The sequence below is a fragment of the Pogona vitticeps genome, chromosome 15, assembly GCF_051106095.1.
Source record: "Pogona vitticeps strain Pit_001003342236 chromosome 15, PviZW2.1, whole genome shotgun sequence".
Classification (NCBI taxonomy): Eukaryota; Metazoa; Chordata; class Lepidosauria; order Squamata; family Agamidae; genus Pogona; species Pogona vitticeps.
The window spans coordinates 353,121-363,133 of record NC_135797.1 but is presented as its reverse complement, the minus strand read 5'-3'; the positions used below and the strand labels follow the sequence as shown (position 1 = coordinate 363,133).

General features: G+C 61.6%; 1 protein-coding gene across 2 annotated transcripts in view; it reads left to right on the top strand.

Moving 5' to 3' along the window:
• Positions 1-3,037: 3,037 nt before the first annotated feature.
• Positions 3,038-10,013, top strand: part of PEA15 (proliferation and apoptosis adaptor protein 15) — a 33,665-nt gene continuing 26,689 nt past the window's right edge. The window contains exon 1 of one of the 2 annotated variants that reach the window (XM_020798217.3): positions 3,038-3,304. The gene's annotated coding sequence lies outside the window, so the exon portion shown is untranslated. The remainder of the gene's footprint in view (positions 3,305-10,013) is intronic. The other variant, XM_020798218.3, reaches the window with a different exon arrangement.

Here is a 10,013-nt window from a genome sequence, read left to right as displayed (position 1 = left end):
ACGTTGGCGCACAAAAAACTGTGTTATAACGAACACCATGCGCGGAAAGAGAGAAATGTTGCCGGTTTGGGCCCCAAAGGAGTCTTTCTGACCCATCCTTCTCTTCCCCCCAAAGGGCAACCAGTAGCTCCAAATGCCCCCCCAAAGGCCTCTCCACCCCCCCAGAGCAAGACAATCCTGGGCTCCCCAACACTGTATAGGCCTCCACTATGGAAGAGGTTTCTTGGAGGGCCAAACTGTCCACACAACATCTTGTGTCGGGGAGTTCCACCATCTGCCCCATGCACTGAGCATGTAGCTCCCCACAGCACGACCAACACTCAGGTCTTGAGAACAAAACCGATTTGCTTGAAAGATTTATAGGCTGCCTTTTCAGACCAGCCCCCTCAGAGGAAGAACTGAGACAGGAGAGAGCGCGGATCCAAAGTTAGGAGAAAGGGAGTATGTGTAAAAGAACCATGAGGGGGCCCGAGGAGAGCCGTTGACAGAGACGGCTTTGGACTACACCACCCAGCATCCCCTCTGCAGAGAGACCTGTTGAGCAGGCAGCTGGGGGCGAGATGGAGAGGCACCGGGAGGGAGAGCATGTGGGGGGGGGAGCCTTCCCTTCCCAGGCTGGGGCTTTGCAGCTCAGCGGTTGGGAAAGAGGCCGGAGGAGACCCAGCCCCTTCAAGGGTGACTGGGGAAAGCTACGAAGGGAGGGGGCTCCGGTCCCTGAAGCGTGGCCCTTCAAAAAAGCCTCCCACCCTAGAGGCTCTGTGCTCTTGGCCCCTGGAGGGGGGGCGCTGGGCGTGGGCAGCGCGTAGAGGAGGGCCCTGCGGCTTTCAGGACTCACGGTGGGGCTTCCTGGGGACGGGGCCCCGTGAAATCGGGCCGGCTCAGGCGGAGAGCCCTTGCCCCGAGTCCCTTGTGGTTTGTCCTCAAAGCGGATACACAGCTGGAGGAAGCCTCGCTTCCTCCTCTTTCGCTCCCGCTTCCTCCTCTTTCCGCCTCCGGCTGCTTCCCATGCACAGGCCAGGAGCCGAGGGGCCCAGCAGCCTTCGTTGGGCAGCGGCGCCACCCCCCACCCCCAGACCCCCCACTGCGGCACCCAATCTTCCTGGGGCTCCGAGACCCAGTCCTGGGGGCCTGGCAGCAACAGCCTGGGGAGAGGCTCCGGCCGGCTATGCACAAAGTCCACTCCCCCCCCCCCAGTCAGTGGCAAAGGGCAGAGGGGAGCTCCGTCTCGAGGGCCGCCTGATATGGGAGGGAGACTTTCCAAACCCTTGTTCAGGCTGGCCTCTCTCCGAGAAAGGGCTCCCCAGAAACTAGCAGAGCGCCAATAACAAGGAACAGAAGAAAGAGCCTAAGAGGACTGGCAGGGATCGCAAGCTGGCCAGCGCCCTCCATCTCGGGGGCCAAAGTTCCAGGGGAGACCCTTTAGCCTAAAACATCTGGCCAGGTGTAGAGGCTCCTTTCACACCTCCCTCAGTGTCTCTCAATGTTAACCTGAAAAGGAGATGTGAAGGGTTTGGCAGCTCCTCCTGCCCAGGCCTTAAAGATGCTCTCAAGAAGCCCTTCCTTGCCGGTTTGTCCTCTTTGCCACTTTGCATTAAAAATGCAGGAGAAACATTTCCCATCTATTAATAGTGGGTCTTGTAAAACACACCCTCCTTGTATGTCCTGTGAGCCCAAAATCGCTCCTGCGTTTGAAGGGGGGGGAAAGCATGGGGGGAGGCGAGGGAGGGCACGAGAGGGGGCTTGTCACTGTAGCCCCCTTTTGCTGCGGGGGGGGGGGGAAGAGGGCATTGGGAGTTGGGTGGCCACACCTGGCCTCTCCGAGAGCCCGCCTTCTCTCCTGGGAGAGCTGCCTGAGGCCATCCAGTCGTGTCTCCCCCCCCCCCCCCCCCGGGCGCCTGATTGAAGAAGAGAGAATCAGAAGAAGGGAGGGCAGGGGCAGATTCCGCATCAGGCGAGAGGCGACCTTGCCCCCAGCCCTCCCCACTCCCAAGGAGGCGGAGGCGTCTTCCTTCTGCCTAAAAGGTGGACGAGGTCGCCGAGTTTGCCCTCCCTGTGCATAAATCAGCGCCTTCCGGCTTAGCACAAGTGCATCGCGCTGCTTTTTGGTAGGCTTCTCTGGCCCGGAGCATTTCGTTTCGGGCTGTGTGCCTCAGCGACGCCCCCTTCAGACCAGAGGGGGAGCGACGGGTGCGATTTCTCCCCCCCCCCCCCACGCACGCCAGAGGAGCGCAGCGCTTCCGACCCCCACCCCACCCCGGCTATTAGGGCAGGCCCGGGGGCATGCTTGGCCGGCGGAGAAGGCGGGAGAAGCAGCCGCCAGGGAGAAGGAGGAAGCGCTGCCCAGCAGAGGGCCGGGATCCGTCCCCCGGTTCAAGAAGGGCGCCCTGGGGGCCACACGCGGGTGCGGGTCCGCCCGCCCGCCCGCTTCCTGGCTCTGCTGCCGGAGACGCCCAACGGGGCGCCAGGGGCTGGCGTGTGGGCACGGGACTCCGGCGTGCCAAGGCCCGCTTCCCCCTGCCCGGAAGAGCCATGAAACTCTCCGCGGGATCGCGGGCCGGTGCCAGCCATTCCTCTTGAAGCCTGGGCGACCTCGCAAGGCGGTCGTTGCAAGACTCGAGGGCAGGGCCAGCCCCGCGCAACGCCCGGATCTCCGCCGGGGAAAGGCGGGACCGAGGAAAACATCGATCTAGGAGCGGGAGGTTCGCGTGGGGAGGCGGGCGGGCGGCCGCGGATTCCTCCGCATCGACCCGAATCCAGGCAGGGGACCTGCTCGCCTGCCTCCCCCGGCCCCCCACCCCCAGCTAGCCAGCCAGCAGCAGCTCCGCCGGCGAGGGCAGCAACATCGCCGGCCGGCTGGCCCGAGTGGCGGCCTGCGCTCCCTTCGCCTTCCTCTCCGTAGTGCGTCACGTGCGAACGCGCGCCTTCCTCTCCCCTCCCTTTCGGGTGGCTGCTTTCGCGAGTCTACTCTCCTGAGCGCGCCAAAGCCAGCCTCCCTCCCTCCTCCTGCTGACATCACCCGGCCGAGAGGAGGAGGAGGAGGAGGAGGGCGGCGGCGAGGGTGGGGTGCTCCAGCCAGCCAGCCACCGAGTCAGTGAGCGAGCCTGCCTGCCTGCCTGCGAGCGCCGCCGCCGCCAGTGCGCTCCGCCGGGCTCGAGGGGCGCGTCGGGTCCCGGGCGGGCGAGGCTCGCACAGAAGCGGATCGGAAGGGACGCCGCTGCCCAGCTCAGCCCAGCCCAAGGCCGGCCGTGCCCGGAGGGCGCCGCCGCCGCCGCCGCCGCTGCCGCTCCTGCGCTTCTCGCCGCCGGTAAGTAAGTCCGGGCCCTTTCCTCCCTCCGTCCTCTTCGTCCATCCCTCTCTCTCTCTCGCTCTCCATCCCTGCATCCCTCTCTGCGCGCTCATCCACGAAGCGGGGAGGCGGCGGGAGGGGGCGTCCGCTGGCAGGAGTTCTCGTCCGGGTAGGCAGCCCGGATCGCCCTCGGGGCGCGCTGCTCGGAGGGCTCGGCCCATGGGCAGGGGCGCGCTCTCCCTGGCTCAGACCCGGGGCGTCCAGAGGGAGGCTGACCGGGCGGCGGCGGCGGCGGCGTCTTCTTCGGCTTTGCCCCAAGCTGGGCAAGGCTTTGCGCCTCTCGGGGGCTGGGGCTTTCTGGTGGTGACTCAGGCGCGGCCCCGGGGCTGAATCACCGGCCGCCGCTTCCTCTTTGGACTCGTGCCCCGGAGGATGACTGGAGGCGGGAGGGAGGGAGGGAGGGAGGGAGGGGGGCGCCCCACTTCGCTCGCCCTCCTGGCTGCCGGGCTCCCTTTCCCAGGGCCCCGCCGGGCGGCCTCGGCGCTCCCGCTCTCCTGCCCCCGTCCGCCGCCCCCCCGCCCCCCCCCCCGAGCCCACGGTCCTCAGGACAGCCAGCGGGAGGGCGCGGGCTGGGCCGGGCGCTGCTTGTAGCCAAAAGCCCCTCCTGACCCCCCAAAGAGCGAGCGATCGAGCGAGCGATCCCTGCTTTCTTTCCGGGCCGGCCCTGTCGGGAGGCATCCCAAGGAAGCGGCCTCCGGGCTGGGAGAAGGCACGGCCCGCCCCCCCCCCCCCCGTGCCCGGCTCTTCGGCCTGTCTGTAGGTTACAGGGAAGTTTACGGGGAAGTTTGCGGGAAAGGGATGTGTGTGTATGTGTGTGTGTGTGTGGGGGGCTTAGATCTGGGGGGCCTCCTCACTCGGGCTGAAGCCCTCCTCGCCTCTCGGCCTCCCCCCCCCATCTTCTCCCAGGGCTGCCCCAAGACATTTGGGCAATCCTCGTGCCACCCATCCGTCGCCCGTGGGACAGAGGGCACCCGGAGCGCTCCCGGATTCCTCCCAGCACCAGACTCTGGGGACCCGGGAGGCAGCTGCCAGCTTTGCAGGCACCACAAGAGTCTTCATCATCCTTGCAACTAAAACCCACAGCAGCTCCGAAGCAGGTGTGGGGCTGCCTGCCCCCTCTCCTCCCACCCCACTGCCTTTGGAGGAGGTAGGGCTGGCGGTGCGGGGGGTGGGGAGGGTCCCATGCAGACGCCTGTGTGTGCGAGAGAGGGGGGGTGCTGAAAGGAGGCTGTGCCCCCCTCCCCGGAGCCCAGGCTCCCTCCCTCCCTCCCTCCTCCCTGGCCGGCGCGCCTGCTAGAGAGAAGAGGGATCCGTCCCGTTTCCAGCTCGCTTTTCTTTGCCCTGGGTGTCTGCCTCTCTTCACCGGGGGTGGGGTGGGGGGTCCTCTTTGTGCCCAGACGCTCTCTTTCAAAGTGTCGTTTCACGGGGGGGGGGGAGAGGGAGTTGAGAAAAGAAGGTGGCTGCTCTGTTTTCCCTTTGCGGTTGATTGACGGACGGACTGACTGCTCTCGCTTTCCTTTGGCGAATCTCTTCCTGTTCTTGTGGGAGCCTTTCTGTTTTAGAGGTGGAAACACGAGTCCCTCCCTCAATGCAGAGGTTGAAAGATACCTGTCAGCGCATTAGGATCAGACGCAAACAGGCACCGGGGCCAGTCACAACTTGGAAATGCTACCCTTTTGGACTACGGCCATCATCCTCCGCGTCCTCCCAGCACGGCCCCAGCAACCTGTTTCCCAGAGGAGTGAGCCTTTCCGTGAGGCTTGCACGCCGCGTCGGTGGGATGGGGAGGGAGGGAGGGAGGGAGAGCTCCTGTTTTGTCCGTCGCGACTGGTCTTTGGTGGTCTTTGGAAGCTCAGTGTAGCCACTGTGCTTAGGCACTTGGGGTCCCCCCCCCCCGGGGCCAATATTGGGCCTCCAGGTCCTGCCAACCCTGGTGGTTGATGTGATGTGGACAGGCCTCTCCCCCGCCTCCAGCCCCACTCTGGGGTTTTTGCAAGGGCAGACCCACGTGGACCGGGGCTGCCTGGATAAAGGAGCCCTTTGTGTTCCACGGCAGTCGGATACCATCCCGCTTTGGACCGTGGTGCTGGAGTCCAGGCCAGACAATGGCCCCCTTCATAGGCGATCCCGTCCCACGAGGGGCATTGTGCCGCGGAGTCATGGCTCCGGGTGGGGCGGCGTGGGGCAGGAGGACTGCCATCCATGGTCACCCGAGAGTGGCACGGCTGGGATCCTCATAACAAACTGCCAATGAAGGATGACCGCAGGTCTCCCAGACTGTATTGGGGAGGGGGCTTCTGCGTTTTGCTTTGGGATACAGGTTTGGTGGCCATGTCATCACTGATGGTGTCCTTGTTTTTACTGTCCTTTGTGGCAAGCCGGGGGGGGGCTGGGATGAGTGAATCCTTTCTGCCACTTCCCTTGGTCTTACCGCATTGATTAGGTTTACTCCCAGCTCTTCATATACATTCACTAGGACAGTGGCTCTCACCAGTAGGCCAGATCACGATTACAACAATCTTGTAAGGTGGAGGCCAAATCACTCATTATCCGCGTATCACAGGTGAGGGAACAGGAGGCTACCCAAGAAGCTGAGTTCCAATTTGAACTGGGAACTTCCTGGGTGAGAGCTTATTCTCTTTAATTATTCTTGCCCCAACGATTTGTGGTGTTAGAAGAGCCTCTCATCATAGTCTTCCCTGCTGCAGAGAAGCAGTGCGATGCAGTGTTTAAAGTGCTTGACTGGGAGCTGGGGGCTTCACTCCTACCCACTCACCCTGTGAAACTCTCTGAGTGACTAACCATGTCAGGCTGCTCTAGGTTGTGCTGGGGCCACAGAGCAGGGTGGAGGCGACCCACGTGCTTGGCCTGGAGCCTGTTGGAGGAAAAGCAGGAGATACACTCAACAAATCAATTAACAGATGCCGCTTTCCTAAGATGACTTTGGGTTAGCCCTCTCTGCGCCCCGACTTTGGGTGTGGGTGTATCCTAGCTCTTTCTCCCATGGAGCAAACCCAAACCAGCCCTGCTCAAAGCAGGCAGGGAGGCAGGCAGGCACGCACACACACACACACATACACAAACACACACTCCATTGATCTGCAAAGAGTAGAGAGCACTTTGTACATCTTCCGGCCACTCCAGGCAGTTTGCCGTGTTCAGCACTTCCAGCCTCTTGAGTTGTCTTTTTTTTTCCTTCCCAATAAATGGTTCGGGGGAAAAAAGCTGGCCCCTCTCTTTCCTGGATTGATGGCAGCCAAACTCTGACGGAGAGGGTGCTGAAGAAAAAGTGGGGCCCCCCTCCCCATGTGCATGTGTGTCACACTGGCAATTATCCCCCATTTAAATTTCATCTGCCTCCTTATTAAGATACTCCTGAAGCCCTCTGCTCTGCTCTATGTTTGACGTGCATAACTTTGCATCTTATGACATGGCTTGTGTGGAGCATTCATCCTGCCTGCCTGCCTGCGGATCGTGACTGAGGAGGAGAAAGGGAGAGGGAGAGAGAGAGGAGGAGGGCAGGGGGCCGGAGCACAGACTTGGTCCCTCCTCTCCAGAGTGAGTGGAGCCTCTTCATTCTTTGGGCAGGGCTGTGTGAGCACCCATCCAGCCCCTGGGATTCGGGGTACTGATACGAAGAGGGAGGCCCCCCAGGAGGCCCCCTTCTCTCTTCCCAGCCCTAGTGGCGAACTGAAGGGGACCTTTCTGTGCTGCCGGCCAGTCCCTCCAGGGAGCCCTTGTCTGCTGGTGTGCAAGAAAAGCTACCCGGCCAGCTCAGTAGTTCAGTTGTGAGTTGAAGTTTGTGATGCATTTGTTTCAAGGAGACAAAGCTGGGAAGTATCCATAGATCTGGGCACACCCCGTTGCTGCGTGGAGCCCTGCCAAAAAAATATGTGGCTCATCGTTGTTTTCTCACTTGGCTGGTTGTCTGAATCGTTTTGGCAGAGCCCTGCGTCCTCCGTTTGCTGGCTGGAGGCAAGACTGAGATGGGGGGTGGGCGGTGGGTGATCAGGGACTCTGGGGACATGGCAACGGGGTGAAAATGCCCCGGCGGGTATCTGGCTGTGACCGACCTCAGAGCCCACAGTGATGTTTTCCTTCCGTTTCAAAATTCAGTCTGACTTCAACCACACCTGCCGATTTCCTCGAACGTGAGACTGACATGGCTGCCCTTTGTGATAAAATGTTGGGGGTCCAAGCGATGGCTGAGAGGCGCTCAAAGATGCGTCACCCTAGCCCGTGGCCCTGATGTCACGGAGGGGGTGAAAGCGATGGTCTGGTGGCCGTGGATGGGGCTTCAGAGGCTCTTGGCACCTCCTGGAGTCATTCTGCAACTTGTGCTAAATAAGGAAGATGTTTGCAACTCTGGAGGAGGGGCTGGAAGCAGGGTGGTGGGGTCGTTCCTGGCTTTTTTGGGGGAGGAAGGGAAGAGGGCTCTTTCCTCCACCGGGCCCTGACGAGCTCTCTAGTTTGGGGCAGGAGAGAAGAAAACATCAGCTGCCGCGGATGGCCTCATTCTGCTCGGCAGCTTAGGCTGGCTCCGCTCCATCAGGGAGTCGTCTTGGGCCAGTTCGTCCTTCCGGTGCTGCTGCTGCTGCTGCTGGCGTCGGCTGAGCTCGATCGGCACCATTTGCTGAGGAGCCTTTTCAAAATGGAAGTGCGCTGGGCTGCCTGAATTTAGTCCTCCCCTCTGGCAGCCGGCTTGGCCTTCCCCTGTGCTCCAGAGTCCCTGACGGGCCTGATGCCACAGCCGATGCTCCAGGGGTTGCAGGTGGCGGAGGAGATGCAAGGGTGGTCTTAAGCCTGGCCGCCCAGGGGTTGGGAGCAGACTTGGGTGGGGAAACGTTGGGGCTTTGTGAGCCCCCTCTTTGGTTACCGGCCGCACAGTCCACGTCACGGACACCCGGGAGCCCCGTGGACCGAGTGCTGGCCAGCGCTGTGGGAGGAATTTAGCCTTTGTTTTGCACGTCTTTTGCTCCTTGGTGGCCAGATGGAACCTTCTTGCATCCATGTTCACTCTTGATGCCTAGCCAGAGATGTGGGGAATGGACACCCCTGAACCAACAGCTGTGCCTGAGGTAGGAAGGAAGGAGCAGGCTGTAATCCACCAAAGCTCTTGCTATAATAAACCTGTTAGAGGGAAAGGGGGGCAGGTGACCCTTGGTTGCGTTGCAAAGCTGTCTCTGATGAAGTGGGGCCACTGCACACACCCCCACCAAGAGCTTGCTTGCTCTCAAGGCACCGCTGTGATTCTTTGCCGTTTGTACGATGGTCGCAGACCTCTTTCTCTCCCGACTGAAAGCAACCATCGTCTCCTCATCAGCAGCCCCTGTCCTGACTTTCCTTCCAGCTGACCCATATCCCTCTGCCCGTCCAGGTGTTGTGCCAGCCCCCACCCACCCACCCACTGCAGCTGCTGCCCATCCTGCTCTCTACCTTGGCTGCTCCTTCTCCTCCCCAGCTGCCCCCCCCATGGACAGCCCCGTGTCGTGTCCTGTCATTCTCGGTCTCTGTCCGTGGCTCCTCTCCGTCTCCTTCCTGACAGCTCAGAGGCAGCCACCCTTTCGGCTCCCTCCTTCCTTTCCACATCTGTTTGCTCCTCACCTTGGTGAAGAGACGCGCCTGTCCCTGAGCCTTAGCGCGGCTGTCTGTCATTGCGGGGCCTTTGCTTGCCCTCAAGAACAGCTCGGTCCTGGGGTCCTATTCTGCAGGGAACCAGCTGTTCCACACAGAGCGCGGTGGACTTTGATCCGCCCCAAATGGGCTTTTGGTTATCAGAAAGTAAGCATGGAGCTAAAGGTCGTCCAGACCAACTGTCCAATGTTGCCCGGACAGATGGCCCTCCTTTCTTCAGTGAGGCCTAGAGGTCCTCCTCCTGCCTCAGATACGCCTCTGACCTTAGTCTCACCCCTCATTCTGGACAGCAGCCCCATTGGGGCAGTGGCCCCAGGTCCTCCAAAGGTGCCCGGAGCCTCCTCCATGGCCCCAAACCGGGTCTTCGAAGTGCTGCCCCCTGTGTGTTCCTGGGTGAGGCGGTTTGCCCTTTTGTTCTGACCCGGTCTTTCCGGGGAAAAGGAGCTCTTTGGGGTGCCCGCCGTAGCACAGGACTTTGCTGTGTCCCCTTCCTTCCATCCATCCATCCTTCCCCCCCCCCCTTCCAGGACAGGGTCACTGGTTGGGAGGAAAATCCAGTTTTTCTCTTCCCTACCCCCCCCAGGGTTTCAATGGGCTGCTCCCTGAGCTTTTAAATGCCAGCCCAAGCCAGAGATGGGGCAAGGAGGGAGAAGCCCCATTCTCCCCCCCCCTCCGGAGTGTGGGTTAAAAGTAAAAGTGCCAGCCTCCCTCCATTCAAAGCCTTCCCTCTGTCACCCACCACCCTCACCACCCCACTCACTCCTCTGTAGGAGCCCTGAATGGTTTCCCTATGGAATGAGCCCTTCCGTTTTTCCGCTTTGGCCTGATTTCCCCTGTTCTCCTTCCTTCCACAGCCACAAGTTCCGCACTGGGCCGCATCCTTCTGCTGGCAAATTCCTAATGCAGGGGCGGGCGCACCCTCTGCTGCCCTCCTGCCGCCCGGGTGGGAAACAGCTGGGCCATTCACAGCCCCCCCTCCCGAATGGCATCTGTCTCTGGGTGTTGGTGCCACCCCCTCTGGGTCGATGCAGAG